We start from the raw sequence: 22,160 nt of genomic DNA on the forward strand, positions 1-22,160 counted from the left end.
TGTATTGCTATAAACTTCCCTCTTAGAACGGCTTTTGCTGCATCCCATAGGTGTTGGGTCGTCGTGTCTCCATTGTCATTTGTTTCTAGGTATTTTTTGATTTCCTCTTTGATTTCTTCAGTGATCACTTCGTTATTAAGTAGTGTATTGTTTAGCCTCCATGTGTTTGTATTTTTTACAGATCTTTTCCTGTAATTGGTATCTAGTCTCATAGCACTGTGGTTGGAAAGATACTTGATACAATTTCAATTTTCTTAAATTTACCATGGCTTGATTTGTGACCCAAGATATGATCTGTCCTGGAGAATGTTCCATGAGCACTTGAGAATAATGTGTATTCTGTTGTTTTTGGATGGAATGTCCTATAAATATCCATTAAGTCCATCTTGTTTAATGTATCATTTAAAGCTTGTGTTTCCTTACTTATTTTCATTTTGGATGATCTGTCCAATGGTGAAAGTGGGGTGTTAAAGTCCCCTACTATGAATGTGTTACTGTCGATTTCCCCTTTTATGGCTCTTAGTATTTGCCTTATGTATTGAGGTGCTCCTATGTTGGGTGCATAAATATTTACAATCGTTATATCTTCTTCTTGGTTCGATCCCTTGATCATTATGTAGTGTCCTTCTTTGTCTCTTCTAATAGTCTTTATTTTAAAGTCCATTTTGTCTGATATGAGAATTGCTACTCCAGGTTTCTTTTGATTTCCATTTGCATGGAATATCTTTTTCCATCCCCTCACTTGCAGTCTGTATGTGTCCCTAGGTCTGAAGTGGATCTCTTGTAGACAGCATATATATGGGTCTTGTTTTTGTATCCATTCAGCCAGTCTATGTCTTTTGGGTGGAGCATTTAATCCATTTACATTTAAGGTAATTATCGATATGTATGTTCCTATTCCCATTTTCTTAATTGTTTTGGGTTCGTTATTGTAGGTATTTTCCTTTTCTTGTGTTTCTTGCCCAGAGAAGTTCCTTTAGCATTTGTTGTAAAGCTGGTTTGGTGGTGCTGAACTCTCTCAGCTTTTGCTTGTCTGTAAAGGTTTTAATTTCTCCATCAAATCTGAATGAGATCCTTGCTGGGTAGAGTAATCTTGGTTACAGGTTTTTCTCTTTCATCACTTTAAATATGTCCTGCCAGTCCCTTCTGGCTTGCAGAGTTTCTGCTGAAAGATCAGCTGTTGACCTTATGGGGATTCCCTTTTGTGTTATTTGTTGTTTTTCCCTTGCTGCTTTTAATATTTTTTTTTGTATTTACTTTTTGACAGTTTGATTAATATGTGTCTTGGCGTATTTCTCCTTGGATTTATCCTGTATGGCACTCTCTGTGCTTCCTGGACTTGATTAACTATTTCCTTTCCCATATTAGGGAAGTTTTCAGCTATAATCACTTCAAATATTTTCTCAGTCCGTTCCTTTTTCTGTTCTTCTTCTGGAACCCCTATAATTCGAATGTTGGTGCGTTTAATGTTGTCCCAGAGGTCTCTGAGACTGTCCTCAGCTCTTTTCATTCTTTTTTCTTTATTCTGCTCTGCAGTAGTTATTTCCACTATTTTATCTTCCAGGTCACATATCCATTCTTTTGCCTCAATTATTCTGCTATTGATCCCATCTAGAGTATTTTTCATTTCATTTATTGTGTTGTTCATCGTTTCTTGTTTCATCTTTAGTTCTTCTAGGTCTTTGTTAAATGTTTCTTGCATTCTATTCTATTTCCAAGATTTTGGATCATCTTTACTATCATTTTTCTAAATTCTTTTTCAGGTAGACTGCCTATTTCCTCTTCATTTGTTAGGTCTGGTGGGTTTTTATCTTGCTCCTTCAACTGCTGTGTGTTTCTCTGTCTTCTCATTTTGCTTATCCTACCATGTTTGGGGTCTCCTTTTTGCAGGCTGCAGCTTCGTAGTTCCCGTTGTTTTTGGTGTCTGTCCCCAGTGGCTCAGGTTGGTTCAGTGGGTTGTGTAGGCTTCCTGGTGGAGGGGACTAGTGCCTGTGTTCTGGTGGATGAGGCTGGATCTTGTCTTTCTGGTGGGCAGGTCCACGTCTAGTGGTGTGTTTTGGGGTGTCTGTGGACTTACTATGATTTTAGGCAGCCTCTCTGCTAATGGGTGGGGTTGTGTTCCTGTCTTGCTAGTTGTTTGGCATAGGGTGTCCAGCACTGTAGCTTGCTGGTCGTTGAGTGAAGCTGGGTGCTGGTGTTGAGATGGAGATCTCTGGGAGATTTTCGCCATTTGATATTATGTGGAGCTGGGAGGTCTCTTGTGGACCAGTGTACTGAAGTTGGCTCTCCCACCTCAGAGGCACAGCACTGACTCCTGGCTGCTGCACCAAGAGCCTTTCATCCACACGTCTCAGAATAAAAGGGAGAAAAATTAGAAAGAATTAGTAGAAGTAGGAAGAGAGAAAGAAAGAAAGAAAGAAAGGAGGGAGGGAGGGAGGAAGGAAGGAGAGAAGGAAGGAAAAAAAGAAAGAAAGAAGATAAAATAAAATAAAATAAAGGTAAAATAAAATAAAGTTATTAAAATAAAAAATAATTATTAAGAAAAAAATTTTAAAAACAAAAAACAAACAAAAAAAACGGACGGCTAGAACCCTAGGAGAAATGGTGGAAGCAAAGCTATACAGACAAAATCTCACACAGAAGCATACACATACACACTCACAAAAAGAGTTAAAGGGGAAAAAATCATAAATCTTGCTTTCAAAGTCCACCTCCTCAATTTGGGATGATTCGTTGTCTATTCATGTATTCCACAGATGCAGGTACATCAAGTTGATTGTGGAGCTTTAATCCGCTGCTTCTGAGGCTGCTGGGAGAGATTTCCCTTTCTCTTCTTTGTTTTCACAGCTCCCCGGGCTCAGCTTTGGATTTGGCCCCACCTCTGCGTGTAGGTCGCTGGAGGGCGTCTGTTCTTCGCTCAGACAGGACGGGGTTAAAGGAGCAGCTGATTCGGGGGCTCTGGCTCACTGAGGCCGTGGGGAGGGGGGCGGGGGCGGGAGGGGCAGGGAGTGCGGGGCGGGCCTGCGGCGGCAGAGGCTGGCGTGACGTTGCACCAGCTTGGTGCGCGCCGTGCGTTCTTCCGGGGAAGTTGGCCCTGGATCCCGGGACCCTGGCAGTGGCGGGCTGCGCAGGCTCCCCGGAAGGGGGTTGTGGATAGTGACCTGTGGTCGCACACATGCTTCTTGGTGGCGGTAGCAACAGCCTTAGCGTCTTATGCCCGTCTCTGGGGTGCGCGCTTTTAGCCGCGGCTTGCGCCCATCTCTGGAGCTCCTTTAAGCAGCGCTCTGAATCCCGTGTCCTCGCGCACCAGGAAACAAAGAGGTAAGAAAAAGTCTCTTGCCTCTTCGGCAGGTCCAGACTTTTCCTTGGACTCCCTCCTGGCTAGCCGTGGCGCACTAACCCCCTGCAAGCTGTGTTCACGACGCCAACCCCAGTCCTCTCCCTGCGTTCCGACTGAAGCCCGAGCCTCAGCTCCCAGCCCCGCCCGCCCCACAAGGCTTGTCTGCTCTTTTGTGAGCAGACAAGCCTCTCGGGCTGGTGAGTGCCGGTCGGCCCTGATCCTCTGTGCGGGAATCTCTCTGCTTTGCCCTCCGCACCCCTGTTGCTGTGCTCTCTTCCACGGCTCCGAAGCTTTCCCCCTCCGCCACCCGCAGTCTCCGCCTGCGAAGGGGCTTCCTAGTGTGTGGGAAACCTTTCCTCATTCACAGCTCCCTCCCACTGGTGCAGGTCCTGTCCCTATTCTTTTGTCTCTGTTTATTCCTTTTTTTTTTTGGCCCTACCCAGGTACGTGGGGGGTTTCTTGCCTTTTGGGAGGTCTGAGGTCTTCTGCCAGCATTCAGTAGGTGTTCTGTAGGAGTTGTTACACGTGTAGATGTATTTCTGGTATCTGTGGGGAGGAAGGTGATCTCCGCGTCTTACTGTTCCGCCATCTTCCCGATCGCCCCCCTATACGCTTTAAATGAGTGGATTTTATTTTATGTAAAGTGCCTCAACTAATTAAGAAATATAGCTATTAATTATTGGGGTAAACGCTCATTCCGCTAATTTGAGGGCTCAAGAATACTTTCCTGAATATCATACTTTTGTTGACTATGTATAGTACTGTTTATTATGTGACTATATATAGGACTGTTCATTATGTATTAAGGAGTAATAATAGCATTTGTTGAGTGCCTAATATTTTGTAAACACACTGTCAGGTGTCAAGGATGCCAGTATGACTAACAGCAGTCTCTGCTGTTTTACTGCTTGACATCCCTTGCAGGGCTGGAGCTGTCCTTGGCCATACAGTGCCAGATGGTACCAAAGCCCACACTGTGTATTCCTCAAGAGCAATGTCATTCATAAACAAAATTGTGCACAAAGTTGTAGGCGAGTACTTATCATCACAACAATCAAAAAAGTCTGCAAATACATGTTCATCTGTGCTTTTCCAATTTTTATTCATTCTAAGCTGCTTTGGGGATCCTGAGAAGCAACTCATATCCCTCCTTTGGTTGTCCCATGTAGAAAATTTGAATCTTAGTGATTTTGAAATAATCCTTTGAGTCCGTAAGTCTTCTGCCTCAGTAAGTTGATTCTAAGTCTGGGCTTGTGTGGTATGACCATGATGATCAACTCTGCTAGAACCAACATCGGCCAAATGGGAGGGACAACCCAGATGACTATAAACATTTCTTTCCACTCTTAAACAATGATCAATTAAAAAACAAGAACCAGAAATGTAAGCTTATTCATGGTCAACACCAGCGACAAGTCAGAAAAATCCTCACCTGTGTCTCAATGCCAATATTGATTGAACTGAGTTTTTATAGTTAGTCAATTAAATCACTATTTTTATGTTCAAATACTTATCTAAAGGCACAGGGTTTTTTTTTTTTTTTCTTTTAGTGAGAGATTTTAAAGCATGTTAGTTAAATTTTATCAGATATACAGTGAGTAATAAATAAAATGAATATGAATTAGGATGAAAGTTGGAGATAAATATGTAAATTTAGTGAGGTGATTTTTTTATATAAAAAATAGAAAATGTTAACACCTACATAAGTGAGGTGAAAAACAGTTATTTTTAAATTAACATTCATGTTTTCAAAGAAACATTTGAGAGCTTATCTGAGGCTAAAATGTTATTCAGTAATAATTTGGTTTGGTAGGTAAAAAGTGAGAGGAAAAAAGGAAATGAGTTTAAAGGAAATGATGGAAATCATCTACGTGCCTATTTAAGACATTTCTAAGTTTAAGACATTTGGAAGAGAAAATATGGGGGATGAATGAAAGTAGCAGATACCTAACCCATCTTGTTTTCTTTCTTCTTTACTTCCTGTAATTCATGCTAATTTTTTTTTTTTTTTAGAAAATCTGTAACAACAAAAAGTATGTTCTATAAAAAACCAAATGTTAATCACACTAACATATCAGCATGATTATATCTTCGTATATCAATGCATGAACATCTGCTATTAAATTAGTATTACAAAGGTGCTGTGACCAGAATATGAACAATATTTCTATCATGTGAACAAACTCTATTTTACTTAAATATTTCCTTATTTTCACCATACAGATTATTGTAATACATCCCTAAATAAATAATACTGTAACCAACATTGTACATAAATTTGTGTATATCAGTCTGATCATTTCCTTGTAGTACCTCCTAGAAGTAGAGTTAGTTATTAAAAGGGAACCAATATTTTAAAGGCTTTTAAATGTATTTCCATTTTTTTTCCAGAAGGATTTTAACAATTTATAATCTCATCACTAATATGTAAGCATATTTATTTTACCATGTCCTTGCTAATAAAGTGCATTAACATTTTTTCGTATCTTGTTAGCTTAAAAGCTAAAGGTTGTGTAAGTTTTCATTAATTAGACTAGCTGTGAAGATATATTTTTGTTATGTTATGCTATTTGTAGTTTTTACTTTATAAATCAGCTATTCCAGTTCTGTCCTATAGAAATAAAAACAGAGCTACTATTTAATTTAAAAATTTTCCAGCAATCACATTAAAAAAAGTATAAAGAAATATGGAAGGGGCTTCCCTGGTGGCACAGTGGTTAAGAATATGCCTGCCAATGCAAGGGACACTAGTTCGAGCCCTGGTCTGGGAAGATCCCACATGCTGTGGAGCAACTAAGCCCATGCACCACAACTACTGAGCCTGTGCTCTAGAGCCCGTGAGCCACAACTACTGAGCCTGCGTGCCACAACTACTGAAGCCCACGTGCCTAGAGCCCATGCTGTGCAACAAGAGAAGCTACCACAATGAGAAGCCCGTGCACCGCAACTAAGAGTAGCCCCCACTCTCTGCAACTAAGACCCAACGCATCAATGAAGACCCAACGCAGGCAAAAATTAAAAAAAGGAAAAATCTTTTTTTTTTTTTTTTTTTTGCGGTACGCGGGCCTCTCACTGTTGTGGCCTCTCCCGTTGCGGAGCACACGCTCCGGACGCGCAGGCTCAGCGGCCATGGCTCACGGGCCCAGCCGCTCCGCGGCATGTGAGATCTTCCCGGACCGGGGCACGAACCTGTGTCCCCTGCATCGGCAGGCAGACTCTCAACCACTGCGCCACCAGGGAAGCCCAGAAAAATCTTTTTAAAAAAGACATATGGAAAATTAATCTAAGGTATTTAGTCTACTTAGCCCAGTTACCATTTCAACGTGTAATCAATATAAAAATTATTAATGAGAAATTAAAACATTTTTGATACTAACTCTTTTAAATCTTCTCTGTATTTGACACAATATATCTCAATTATGACTGATGACATTAGTCGTACTCTGTCTTATCTCAGGTGTAGTTCTGAGACAACAAAACTGATTTGGAAGTGTCAAAAGAGGAACAGGAGAATAGAGTCAGTTTTTACTGGATGTGAGCCTAGGATTTCCTTACCTGATCATGCCTTCATTTTGGAAATAAGAATAGATTCTCCTGTCAGTAGTCCAGTAACAGAAAGTGAGGACCAGCTCACCTAGAAAGATGAAGATGGAATTCGTGCCACAGGAAGTTGAGCTTGAGCTCAGCCATGGCACACTAAGCCCCCTCAGAAACAAATAGCCTTTCATCCTCTTTAATATACAGAGCAACTCAATTCTCCCAGGTCTCTAACCCACCCTGCACCTCCAAATCATCTGGAATTGGAAAGTGAGGAGAGCCCTTCTCTAACATAACCCATTCTCTAACCAAAGCATTTATAACTTTTGCATAGCAGTAGTTAGGGATTCTTGATTTTTCCCATCCAGTTTGTAACATTTCATTAAAATTCAGTTGGTCTCTCTATATTAAAAAAAACATAGTTAATGAAGTTATTTTTGTTGAATTCACACATACTATATTTGAATCTTTTGCTCTCTGCATATACACATATAGAATCTCTGTACATAACTATATTTATATATCGATTTATGCACATGATATAGAAAGAAAATTTAAATATTTTATATTGCTAATTAAATATACATGTTCATGTATCTGTAAATATGATACACACACATATCTACACACATGTACACTCATATGTAATATTCTCATAAGCCAGTCATGTAACAAACAACTCTGATGCATAAAAGCTTCATTATTAAAGTGATAAACTACTGAAATTGAGCGCTGTTTCATTTACTTATATGAGAGAGAATATGTGTCCTTAGCATGGACTAGATTTTTTCTTAGTTAAAAATGTTGCTTCCTGGAACGACTCTTTCCTAGAAATGTTTCCTGACTGAATAGAAGACACACCTCTCTGAAGGCAGCACCTTGAGCAGGATTGAGGCAGGCCGCAGGTACTTGGTGTGCTTGCCTTATCCTGGCAGAGACATGGGGCCTAAAAGGAGACAGCTTGGATATATCTGCTGATGCTTGAATCTTACGATTTTGTGAGGATTCTGTCCCTGTCTCTGCCCCTGCTTGTATATCTGTGGCCATCAGAGACAGTTTATTGTATACATGATAGGGCACTCACCACTCTCCTTTGCTCTGCATGGGAGAGATCCCTGTAGTCTCAAGAATGCCCCTCTAGAGGCTCTTCCTGGGCCTGGAGTTTCCCCTTTACTGATTTTCTCCCAGGTTATGAAGTCCAGGCTAAGCCCCAGTTTCTTCTCTTGGGATCTAGTCAGTGGTTGTCAAGGGCTCCTGAACTTCAGTCCCCCACTGTGCAAAAATACAGCTCTGCTTTCTTCTGGGCTTGGGTTTTGCTCAGAGAATGACCTTTAACTGGTTTCCTGAAGAGGACCCTCCTTTCATTTGCTTTTTACCTGGTATATAGCCAGAGAAAAAGCTCCCCCATCCACTTTCCAACGTGACTCTGTCAAGAAGCATTTATTTCTGTGGCAGGTCCTGAAGGAACTTGTTCACAGGGTGTCTGCTGAGCCCCTTGGGCCAGGTTGTTTTTCCCTTGAGTTTGAGGGATCCTCAAACCTGCATCACTTCCTCCACGTGTTCCTGCTTTAGGTCCTTTAGGGTCTTTTCCTTCTTGAATTAAGACTAAATTCTTGTCTTTTCTGGAGTTCAGAATCTAGAGCTCCAACTGCCACAGGCTGCTCCCTGTGGACCCTGTGTAGACTTTCGGCACCTGAGAAACTGACGTGTCCTCACTAGATGTGCTCTGAGGATGGACTGTAGGGCATTAGGAGTTAATCTACTTGAGGCAAAGTAGCTTAAATTCAATGAGACAGGTTCCCTTAGAACCTTCTATTCTTTCTTGAGAGTTCACATATCAGATGTTTCTCTATGTAAAAGTAATTGATTGAGAAATATAGGAAGAGGAACAAGAAATAGAGTTAGTCTCTGATGGGCATGTGTCTAGGATGGCCTTACCTGATTTATGACTTGATTTTCCTAAAGTAACATTGATTCCTCTGTAGGCAGTAGAGTAACATAAGGAGGAGTCCCATTCACAGAAAAAAGTAGAAAATGGATCAGTGCGCCAAGCAGTAGAGCTTGAACTCAGCCATAGGAGAACCTCATTTAAAAAGATAGCCTGAATATTATTATTCAGTCTTAGAAAGGAATGAAGTTCTGATATACCCTACAATATGGATGAACCTTGACAACATTAAGCTAAGTGAAATGAGCTAGCCACAAAAGGGCAAATGCTGTGTGATTCCACTTATATGAGGTACCTAGAAAATAGGCAAGTGCATAGAGACAGAAAGTACAATAGACGTTACCAGCGGGCTGAAAGGAGGAAGGAATGGAGAGTTATTATTTTACAGGTACAGGATTTCAGTATCGGATTATTAGAAATAAGTTCTGGTAATGAATAGGGGTAATAGGTGTGTAACAATCTGAATGTACTTAATGTCACTCAATCGTACACTTAAAAATAGTTAAAATGGTAAACGTATGTTATATATATTATATACCACAATACAAAAAAAGAAGATAGCCCTCTATCACCTGAGGCACACTGAAGCACCTCATGCACTCTACTCAGGAGTTCTAGACCCTCATCGCTGAGCTATAGGACATTCACAAGGGTTGGGAGAGATTAAGGGGGAGGTGAGTCTATAGTCTTTCCATCTGCCAGCAGCCAAGCAACTCCATCTACTCTTCTTGGGTCTAGATTATCTCTGGGCTTTCCTGTTTTCCAACTTCATCCTTTCATTGTATCATATATTTACCTTAATGCACTTTTCTGTTCATTCCATCTGTATCCCAGGTATGATCCTGGTTCCCCTTTACCACTTGAGAATCTCAACTTGAACCTCACTAATTCTACAGCTTTCAAAAGTCTTAATTCTCCCTGGAATTTCTGCTAATTCCAAGATACTTAGACTCCAGCATCTCCTTTGACCTCAGCTCCAGCTTCCCCACATTGTATGTATTTGCCTTAACCTGGACATAGTCCCCTTTTTATTTCCCCCAAAAGAATCCACATTGATGGAAAAGGATTAGTGAGAAATGTAACATTTACTAAAGCACTGCAAGACTGAAAACGATAGAGACAGGTGCATAGAAAACATCATGGTAAACTACTTAAAAATCCCCCTTTGTATTCCTTATGCAGCAAAGTCCTTTTGGGATACCCTGTCCTTGAGGGCTCTCAAATCCCACCCTTGCAACTGTGCAGGCCCTTGTCTCATCCATCTCTCTCACCTCTTTCTCCAAAGTCATCTTCATGATGACTCCTTCAGCTAACTTTTCTATTTCTTCTCCATTCACTGAACAGAGAAATTTAGCTCTCCCAAATATCTACTTCAACCTGCAGTCCCCAAACCATCCTCCCTTGAGAAGAGAGGCTTCTTTTCTCCTGCAGATTTATTTTTTATTTTTATATATTATCTTGTTGCAACTTTATTAAGGTATTACTTATATACCACAAAATTCACTCTTAAAATGTACAATTCAATGGTTTTTAGTATATTCATAGAGTTGTACAAATAACATAATCCAACCTCTTAATGATAGTAGTTAGAATCAGATATAGGAATATATACAATATATTTTGTTTGAAGTCACACCTAGTGTTACTCTATGAAACATATCCTGATTTTTTCATCTACTTTCTAGCTTTTTACAGAAATAACAATTGCCTTTTCTAGACTATTAAAAATGATTAATGATATTATTTTCTTTGATGGCTTTTATATGTCTGTTTTATCTCCCCATCTTAGCTGGTCATATAACAGAGTTGTGGTCCTTACAGCTTCATTATTAAGGTTATAAACTTTTGAAATTAAGCACTGTATCATTTCCTTACTACCAATCCTTCCTACCCATATGATGAGGCTTTATTAGATCTCACAGCTCCTTTCTTTGTCTGTCTTCTGTATCAACAGCTACTCCACAGTCTCCCATGACCTTGGAGTGTACACTTCAAATTGACACTCTGTCTGCTTTTCCTTGACTTTAGGAGTTCTCAGTATTCAGAGACATCCTTTTATTTATGCTTGTACCTCTTGTAACATCCATTATGGATTGGTTGCCCATTTGACGGGTATTAAATGTCTCAGGATTCACAGATGTAAACATTTCCTACAAATTTGGTTTGAAGATAAGTTCCAGAAAAGAGTTTTCAGGTCAGGATAAGGAGCTATAAAGATGGTCCACCAAATATATTCTCCAAAAATATGAATATCCTAAGGAGAAAAAGGCTGAGAAAGGCTGACATTAGAGGATATTAAAGATAAAATGGCAACTAAATACAGTATGTGATTCTAGACCTGCAGTATCCAATATGGCAGCAGCTGGTCACATGTGGCTATTAAAATTATTAATTGAAATTAAATAAAATTAAAATGCAATTTATCAACAGTGGCCACATTTCAAGCACTCAATATGTATTTGTGGCTAGTAGTTACTGTATTTCACAAGGCAGGTCTATTCATATACTTTGCACATTTAGAATATATAATTCTTTTGGAAGAATTCCTGGGCTTCAATGCCAGATACTTAGTAAACATTTTGGTAACATATCTTGTAGCTAAAATTTGTAGTCCTCAATAATTTATTCCTGTATCTGCTAAATTCACAAAATCTACCCTTGTAAAATTTAAATAAGAATGACATACTTTTTTCAATTTTCTGAGTTGACTGTAAAATGCAATTTACAGACAACTTTTTAGAAAGGCACTCTTGCTTTAAACCATAAAAATACTGGCTAATAAAGAGATACATGTAACCATAAATTCAAGTGTTATTGGGAATTTGTAGTTGTGGTTACCAACAAAAGGGAATTTTAAAATTGGCACCTTCAGTTTTCTAATTTTAAACCCCCTTAAAATTCTTAAAGTAACTGTGTCTCAGAATGTCAGTTTTTATGGAATGATCTTGATTTAGCAAAAAAACGAAGGAGTGCACTTAGAAAAATGTGTACAGATTCTTTCCTAGGACAATGGTCTTTTCTGTCAGCTCTGGTTCTCATTAATAAAGAACACTGTGCTCAATAGTCATTGTGCATGCAAGACCATGATAATGTTGCACTAGCAAAGAGCACAAATGCCTAATTTTAAAGAGTAATCCTTTTGCATTTATGATCTGTACATCAGAATCAAACCTCAATGCATTTCTAGCTTTTGGTAGTGGTAAAGTCATTTATCTAAAAAATATTTATTTTTAAATGTTTGGATGCACTGGAGAAAAACTCAGTTAAAAAGAAACCAAACCCAGTGTTGGTTTGGGTTTCAGTGTCAGTTAATACAGTTTTGAAAGTCGTTGTTCTGATGGGTTCTCTGGAAGTTTCCTGGGTAATGACCAAATATATTCTGAGAGAGAAGTGGATGAGGGCCCATAATTAGTGTAATAAGTCATCTTGGTAGACCAATCAACTAGTCTTGCCCTAGCTCTGATTAAACAAACTTTTTAGGAAGTTCAAACTGCCACAAACCATCGATTTTAATGAAAAGAATCTGATTGGTAATTTGAATAGGATTGTATTAATCAATATCATGGGGTCAACCAGCTTTATTTTTGACACTGTATAGATTTCAACACGGATGTAAATAGATTAAAGTATTGATTTTGAATTTTTTTTGGTTGAGCATCTAGTATTATGCCTACTGTATAATGTCTGCTCAATAAATGTTGAATGAGTAAATAAATAATTTAAAAAATTTTGCTTTTGGATATGAAAATACGTTAAACCTAATATGCCTCTAGAAGCAATTTCAGCAAAATACCACATGATGGGGTTGCTATTCTATGAACAAGGACTTCTGAAAAGAAAATACCCTTGCTGCATTTCTGGTTAGGGTGAAATAATTTAGGGATAGGTAGAAAACATTAATTCAGATTTGTCAAAAAAGTTCACCTTCCTTTTTTCGGTTAAATATTGTATAATTGTTTTAAAGCAGATGCCTTTAAAATTAATAGAGCAGTAACGCTCAAATGTGGATCAGATCTGAATTGCACAAAAGTTCGAAAAAAAACCCAACAGATCATTTTGCCTTACCTTGGACCTTCTGAATCGGAAATACTTAAGGAGTGAGAAGCGGGATCCATATTGCAAAACAAAAAACAACCTAAACCACCTCACCTGGTTCTCTGTCTCAGCTAGAATTGGGACTCTAAACTAGTAGAATGTTTTATTAAATTTATTAAATTTTTGCCTATTATAAATGGTATGTTAGAAGGAAGTAGGAGAATTGTTTGGTAGCAAAAGAAAGGTACTTCGAACTGGGTGAGAGACAAGAAAGAGATAGGAAAAGCAGATGTGATAATTTATAAGTTATACAATTGGGGGGCCATTTAGTGTATGGGCAATTATTTCTGTAACTGCCTGTGGTCCTTAAGAATTATTTTAATGCACATTACAGTCGTTGACATTCATAATGATTCCACTGAGTCATTTGTTTCCAGAATACTTTATAATACATTTCCAAAGATCCTTATGAGAACAAAAGCCACCAGCATGAATAAAAAAATAAAATAAATAAAATAAAATAAAATAAACTTTCAAATTACTCCCCAGAGTTGTAATTTACTATGCAACCTCTTTACCTCCTATTGTATAGTTGAACTTCAAGGCGAAACTTTGTCTGCTTTTTACTTTGAATATTTGTTTATATATCTCTGATGGCTGAGGGCAGGGTCTATATATTACTTATCTTTTATATATTTACTTTTACTTTTTTTACTTTTACTTATCTTTTATATATTACTATATATTACTTATCTTTTGTGTGTGTGTGTTTAACACAGTGTTTTACCAAAAAGAGACATTTGATTTATTTGACTTCAAAACAAGCTCAGATAGCTGGAAAATTCATTCATAGCTAATTCTCCTGAAATTTCCAAGAATTGAGGCTTATTTTATTACCTTATTTATTTTTTATTAGGTGAAGCAGGAAGGGATTTGTGTGGAATGACTTCTCTAAAAATGAACTAGTTAGAATTCTTTCCTTTGTCTCAGTGGTATGATTCTATACCTTGATATTCCTTATCAATCAAAAACAATAGAATGTCTTAAGAATATATCAAGTAAGTGCTTTAATTTATTACACTACACAACAGTAACATGACATATAGATTACATAACTATAGATAAATATTTCCCAAAAATGCCAGAATAAATTGAATTTTTTTAAAAAGGGTGACTTTCTAAATATATTACAAGCTATGAAAAATACTTATGAGATCTAAAAAACTATATTATACTATTCCTCAGGATTGAATGGTGTATTAACCCTCCTGTGTTTTGAGTAAAGCATTTTGGATGAAGGCTCTGCACCTAGAGAAGAGAATCTAAAATACTTATTTTCATGATGTTTTCCTCCTAGTTTTTGTTCTGATATTAAAATTGCATGGAGATTGATAATCCAGTCAGATTTAACTTCTGTTAAAAACTAGTCAGTGTAGGATTTATGCATGATTCATATTTTGCCAAAATATAATTAGTAGTTGGAAAAGATAACTCACATGTGGCAGAAGGAAGTCATCCCGTAGGTTATGATATTTTTTCCAGATATGATGGGTAGTACATACATTTTAGGTAAAAAGAAATTTCAATTTACAAATTTAATTCCACCAATCTCTTATGTTTGATTGAACAAAATGTGATTTGTTCAAATATTTTGTCTCATTATCTTTAATTAAATTCTACTTTATGAGACTGAATTTGTAATGACCTTAATAAGCATAAGGCAAAAATGATAGTGGTGTTTTAATTTAGTGCTTATAAAATCAATGGAGCTGAGAAGGGGCCTTATAGCCCCTTCTATCATTTATTGCACTGACAGTTTAATTAGAATTTGAAGAAACACTTTTGAGCAAACTTTAATGCATGTATTCGCTAAGATTACATAACACTGAAAGGATCTGCAAATGTCTTCAAAGATGACCATTTCTTTTTTTATTGTAATCTAAATATTAATTAAATGTTAATAGGGCATCTCCTGTCAAACCGTGGTCCTTCTTTTTCAGTATTCTAAACGTACTGTTTGGCCTCCTGTTATTTGTGACTCGAAAGTGGTCTTTTAAACATTGTGTTGCTTTCCTGTTTTTTTTTGTTTTTTTTTTTTTGCAATTTGCATATGATGTGTCAATTAACACATGAAGCTTTTTTGTGATGCACATGTTATGAACTCAATTATTTTAGTAAAGGGAGAATTCAGAATTACAGGTAAGGTAATCAACTAGTGTATCAGCCTGCTGGGAGTTCATAGAAAACTTGGAAAAGAGATTGTAATCGCAAAGTGTATAGAACGTGATCTTTTTTAGACATGGTTCAAAAAAGTTAAGGTATTTGTTCAACATCACACAGCTACTAGTAAAACCCAAATTCAATCCCAGGTCTATCTGATGTCTAAGCTATTCTTTCTTCTACACCACATATATGGATTTATTTAGAGATAAAATAAATATGTGTGTTTTAATTTGTAAATTATGCACAGCAGTAGATAATAAAAGAAACAATAAAATGTGTAGTATAAGGTTAAGTAGGAAAGAGAAACCTCATAGATGCCCTGATATGGAAGGAGTCTTAGCAATGGAGGGGCTTGCCTGACACCTAGAGAAAAGGGAACCACAAGAGGTCATGGACCATGTGCAAGGATACCAGGAGCGATGGGGATGAGAGCTTAAGGAGAACAGCAGAAACTGAAAAGTCAAAGGGAAAGACACATTCAACTTCGTAATTTGGCCTAGGATCCAACCCTGCCTCAGTCTTGCACTTTATGGTTTAATTCCTCCTCTGGTCAAAGGATTGACAAACTGTGTGATCTTCTCTTCTCAGGAGACCCTCAGTTGAATTCATAGTAGGGGATGTGGACCATAAAGCATAGAGACTTTTTAAAAATCTTACTTTTCCCCCAAACTGAAAGAGGTCTCAGATAGGAAGTCAGCCTTTATTGTAGCAGTAAAAATGCTCCTCTTTATTTTCAGCTAGTTGGCTGAGAGACTGCGAGTGATGATGAATGATTGCCCTTGAGGAAAAGGAGTCCATTTAGATGGACGTGCCTTGGAGGTGATGCCTACGGGCCAGGGTCAAGACTCCTCACAGACTCCTTAAAATCCTTCAAATGAGTGTTGGTTTCAAAGGACAACGAGAGAGAAATGCACTTTGCAACTTTTCAGCCCAAAGTCTATTTCTGGGGTTCTATCTTAGAAGAAGAAGGATAATATATAGAAAGAGGAGGCGGCACATAAAATAATTGAAAAATTGTTCAAAATTAATTTGAAAGGCTAATTAAATATAATTGGATGTGTTTCTGGACATGAATCAAAATCAGAAGCTTTTCTTTCTCCTTCTTTTCTCTAAAGCTCCTTGGAGGTTCTCCTCCAGTTTGGATACATCTTGACCATTGCAGCTCATGGAGCTGAAGATAATTTAATATTGCACTCCCTGAGGCAGGCTGTCTCTGGGTTGAGCAACAATATAGCCATAGAATTACAAAATCATAATGAAGACAATAGGGAGATCATCCATTCATTCTTACCTAACCATCCCCAAACTGATTATAGGTTGCTTTTAAATTCAATCAAACCTTATCAGATGCTGATTTTCCTCTGCAGTAAAGTAAGTAGCTTAAGTCTTCTGTCACTTAGGAATATATCCAGTGTGTTCATATCCTTAGCTTCATACCTGCTACTCATTTGTCCACGCACTTGTTGTATGTCTCCATGACTTAAGGTCCTATGAAGCATGGTTTATGGCTGTTAATTTTCTCTGCACAACACATAACGAAGAAAGTTTTGTACAAGCACTTCTCTATAGAGTGATAATGTGGGAAAACTATTACTTTGGCAATTTGGTTAATTCTTACCACAATAACATCATGTAACAAACTATCCAAAAATTTGGAGACTTAATAATCATTCTCACTCTTCCACTTGAAGTGCAGATGAAGTTTGGCTAGTTTAGTCCTGGCTTGGCTAGCTTGTCCTCCAAGCCGCAGGTTGGGGTCAGGTCTGCTCCACATGACTATTCTATTATTAATATTTTGCGATGTTTGTTTTACCACATATATGTCCAGCCCTATATCTCTCCATCCATTACTCCATCTTATTTTTATGTATGTCAAAGTAAGTTACAGACAGCAGACTATTTCACATCTAAACATGTATGAATGAATATCATTATCAAGAGTTTAATATTTGTTTATATTTTAAGTACAATTTATATACAGTGAAATATTGAATATTAAGCATTCCTTTCTATGCGTGTAGATAAATGTAGACACTAGTGTAAGACACTTGACTATAACTGTCAAGTTAAAGAGCATCATAATGACCACAGAAAATTCCCTCACTGCCACTTCACAGTATGTCCTCATATTCCAATCTTCAAAAGCAACCACTGTTCTGAATTTGTTTACATAGTATAGTTTAGCCTGTTCTAGAACTTCATATGCATGGATTCATACACAGGAAATCAAATGTATAAGGCTTGTTTTATTTAGCATAATATTTTGAGCATTCTTATGTGTTTGCATAATCAATAGTTTCTTTTTAGTGCTGAGTGGTATTACATTGCATGAAGCTAACTGTGTTTATTCATTCTCCTGTTGATGGATGTGTGAACTCTTTACAGTTTTTCACTATTTTGAATAAAACGGCCATGATCATTTTCATAGATCTCTTTTTGTGAACATATGTTTTCTTTCATTTTAGTAAACATATGAGAGGAATTGCTAGTAAGTTTATGTGATGATTTAAAATATTTCTACAAATTCTTTGACACTCTTTTCTTCAAAATTGAGAGCCTAATTCCACTCCCCTTAAGTGTGGGCAGGACTTGGATTCTTCTAATAAATATTGTAGAATACGGAAGGACTGATAGTGCATGGCTTGAGAGTCTAAGTCGTAAAAGGTATTTTGACTTTCTCCTACTTTCTCTCTGGGCTCACTCACTCTAAGGAAAGCCAGCTGACGTATTGTAAAGACACTCAGGAAGCCCTATGAAGAGAATCTTGTGGTGAGAAAATAAGTTCTCTTTTCCAACAGCTTGAAAGCAACTGAATCATATGAGTGAGCCATCTTGGAAGTGGGTACTACAGCCCCCTCAAGGCCCTCAGATGACAGAAGCCCCAGTTCACATCTGACCAAAACTTCACAAGAGACCCAGCTAAGCTGTCCCTGAATTTCTGACCCATAGAAACTGTGTGAGATAAGAAATAATTATCCACTTTGCTTTAAGCCATTAAGTGTTGAGCAGTTTTATATGAAGTGATAAATAACTAATACAGATTTTGTTACTTATGGTTTCCAGCTTGACCTTGTTCTCCTTCATTTTACATTCATCTTCCTTCTTAATTATCTGCCTTATAGACTTAAGCTTGAAGACAAAAACGTTACAGAGATTGTTTAACCAGCTCCCACAGTTGCAGAGGATCAAATTGTTTTAGTGGTTTGCTTCTCTAATTGTACTCTGACTGATACAGAATTTGTTAACAAGAGTGGTTCCAAAGGGACAGATCTGAAGCATAAGTTCTATGAATTGTTTCTGGGTTATTTGGGATTGTTTCTTTTTTAAATTTTATTGAAGTATGGTTGATTTACAATGTTGTATTAATATCTGCTGCACAGCAAAGTGATTCAGTTATACATATATGTGTGTGTGTATGTGTGTTCTTTTTCATACTCTTTTCCATTATGGTTTATCACAGGATATTGAAAATAGTTCCCTATGTTACAGAGTAGGACCTTGTTGTTTATCCATCCTATATATATACTAGTTTGCATCTGCTAATTCCAAACTCTCAATCCTTCCTCCCCAACTCTCTTACCCCTTGGCAACCACAAGTCTGTTCTCTATGCCTGTGAGTCTGTTTGTGTTTCATAGATATGTTAATCTGTGTTGTGTTTTAGATTCCACATATAAGTGATATCATATGGTATGTGTCTTTCTCTTTCTGACTTACTTCACTTAGTATGGTAATCTCTAGGTCCATCCATGTTGCTGCAAATGGCAATATTCCATTCTCTTTTATGGCTGAGTAATATTTCATTGTACATATATACCGCATCTTCTTTATCCATTCATCTGTCAATGGGCTTTTAGGTTGTTTCCATGTGGAATAGGTTCTTTAATCAGATTAAACTTAAACATTCATGACTCTATTTTTAAATAGATGAAGGAGGCATTGCTAGCCCATGACATTCAGTGGCAATGCAGTTATGCAAATTATTATTATCTCTAGAAACTGTAATCACGTGCCTATTGAAGGAAAATCTTTGGTTGGCTAGGTACTTGATGTTATAGAATATTTGTGTGTGTGTGTGTGTGTGTGTGAAAACAAGAAGTATGATAGGGTAAGTTGATTGGTTCTAAGTGTGCTGGGAAACCTAGGGGAAAATGATGAGCTCAGTGCTTTTAATTCCCAGTTCAAGATTCCCATAAGAGACTTGAAAGCTTCTGTGATTGCCCTTCAAGAAACCTTTTTCCTCTACAATCACAAGGTTGAGATTTCTGAAAACCAACTCAAAGTCTATTCCTAGAGATGGCTGTATACCACACAAATTGAATGAATCAATTTATCAATTAATTAGTCAATCCTTGCCTAAAGAACTTATAGTGACCTCCCCTATGGTAGTTGCCTTGCAAGGAACCGCTGGTTGTCTTCAGTACCGACCTTCATTTTCTCCCCTTGCTTGTAGACCGATAAGTAGACTGAAGTACAACAAAGCCCAGAGGGCAAGATTTAAAAAAGAAAAAAAGTGTTATATACACCATAAGAATTGCATGGCCTTGCCAATTTATATCAAGAAAATCTGGGAGATAAGTGTGTGAATAGATCTGAAGGATATAAGAATCATTTTTAAATGTTTTGTTGCTAATATATTTTAATACAATTGATTTCTGTGTACCATTCTTATACCTTGCAACCTTGACAAACTCACTTATTAGTTCTAATAATAGCTTGAGCCAGTTGGTGCCTCAGAGCTTTTTAAATGAAGGGGACGCCAGATCTCATTGAGGAAGAACCTCACTACACTGCCAGAATTTTACTGTTTATCTTACTCCTAGCCTTCCACAAAGGGACCTGTAGTTACTTACTAGGGTGAAGGGAAAATAATCTAACTTTTCAATAATTGCTAGAAATCACTGTGTTATACTAGTCACAATAGTGATTTATGGAGGTCAAGTTATCATTGGAATTTTGGCTCATGGCCATCTCAGAGTGGGTCCAATGGGTCCCCTGTTCTACTCTGTGGTTAATTCTTCAGTTCCATAATGTATAATTGGAATAGTCATGCGCAGAAACTAGCAGAATCCCCATGTTGGTTCCCTGAAACATGGAATGTGGGCTATTTTGATAGGAATGACCAAACAGAAGCAACTAGAACTGCCTCTACCCTTAAAGTACTAAACCCAACACAAAACCACATTTCTGCAGAAGTGGTAGAGATTGTGCCACCGTCAGGAAATAGTAGTGATGATCCCTATCATATCCCCATTCAACCCACCTATTTGGCCTGTGGAGAAGACAGATCAACCTTAGAAAATAATGGTGGATTGTTGTAAACTTACTTTTAGTTGGTTACTCCAATTACAGCTGCTGCTTCCGTTGTGGTTTTGTTGTTGGATCAAATCAATATAACCCCTTGTATATGGTTATGACCAGCTGTTGCAGCTATTGATTTAGTGAATGATTTTTCTCTTTATATCTGTTAGTAAAGATCTTAGGGAGGGGATTGCTTCCAGCTGATAGGACCAACAATACCTATCCTACAAGGCTATATCAGCTTTCCAACCCTGTGTCATAATCTGGTCCTGGGACCATGGTCACTTTTCTATTCCACAGGACATCGTGTTGGTTCACTGTATTATGTTGTTGATAATACAACATAATACCCAATAAGGAGCAAGTGGCAACTGCTCTAGATATTTGTACACTAGGGGTTGGGAAATAAATACTACAAAGAAATTCTGGGGTCTGTCATCCTCGTGAAATTTTTAAAAGATCCAGTGGTCTTGAGTATGTCATATTTTTTTTCCAACATGAAGAACAATTTGTTTTAGGTAACCTCTCCTATCACTTAGAAAGGGACACAATTCTAGTAGACCTATTTGGGTATAGCCCTAGGTTTTGGAAGTAAGGATAATATTACATATAAATTAGCAGATATCCCGGAACACAAGTGACCTTTACTCTCAGGGTGAAGGCCAAGAAGAATGTAATTTTCAAAGAAAAGTTATGTCCATTCTGTGGCAATATGGGTAGAGTAAAATGGCTACATGGTATTATTGGATAGATATGTGAGACATCCTCCTCCTACGCACACACTATAATAACAGTGGCTGTATTTACTGTATTATTCAGAAACAGGAAGCAGAGAGACTTCTCCAAATGGTTAGCCATAGAGACCAGGAGGAAGCTCAGAATAGTCTGCACGACCATGTGGAACTGGTACAGAGGGAATAGTAGTTGCTGAAGAAACAGTCAACAAGATGAATTTCTTCACCAAAAAGATGAAGCGGACATCCTCTGCCATCAATACCTGAATATAAGGTAAGGCCCTGGGAGTTTGATCATAGGCACAGGTGAAGAAGAATGGGGTTTATAAGCCTAGGGATTTACTTAAAGAGATGGAAAAATAACTTCGGTTAATCTGTATATTATTAGATTAAGTTTTCTGCAGTGAATCAAAATGGAGCTCAGGAGCTAAACTCAGTTCAATTGTTTAAACACTGAAAAAGCTCCAAATTTGATTCACAGTTTTTTAACGTATTATGAAGACATGCTCAGTGAGTGTGAAACAGTATGCATGATGGTGAGAGAAGCCTGCTCTTTAGCAGACATTGGTAAGAAACCTCAAATAACAAGTAGAGGTTGACTGGGGCAACAGGGTGGGGAGGCACGGTCCGGGCAGAGGGAAAAGTGTATGCAAAGGCACTGATTCGGGAAGTGGCTTTCTTCCTGGCTCATCCCAAAGAAGCTCAGCAAGGCTTTGGATTTGTGGTAGAGGGGTATACTACATCAAGGAATTCAGTGTTTGTATTAGTTTTTTTGAAACTGTATAGTCGCTATCTTAGTCTGTTTGGACTGCTGTAACAGAATACCATAGGCTAGGTGGTTTATAAACAACAGGAATTTATTTGTCACAATTCTGGAGGCTGGAAAGTTCAAGATGAAGGCACCTGAAGATTTGGTGTCTGGTGATGGTTCACTTTGTCCTCACATGAAGGAAGGGGTGAGAGAACTCTCTGGATTCTCTTTTATAAGGGCACTAATCCCATTCATGAGGGCTCCACCCTTATGATCTAATCACCTCCCCAAAG

General features: G+C 37.8%; 1 long non-coding RNA gene across 1 annotated transcript in view; it reads left to right on the forward strand.

The window, feature by feature from the left end:
* Positions 1-22,160, forward strand: part of LOC125965691 (uncharacterized) — a 38,196-nt gene that overhangs the window by 10,170 nt on the left and 5,866 nt on the right. Inside the window, exon 2 of the long non-coding RNA XR_007479923.1 lies at positions 21,202-21,390. This is a non-coding gene — a long non-coding RNA (uncharacterized LOC125965691). The remainder of the gene's footprint in view (positions 1-21,201; positions 21,391-22,160) is intronic.

Source organism: Orcinus orca, chromosome 10 (assembly GCF_937001465.1).
Source record: "Orcinus orca chromosome 10, mOrcOrc1.1, whole genome shotgun sequence".
In the NCBI taxonomy this organism is placed as follows: domain Eukaryota; kingdom Metazoa; phylum Chordata; class Mammalia; order Artiodactyla; family Delphinidae; genus Orcinus; species Orcinus orca.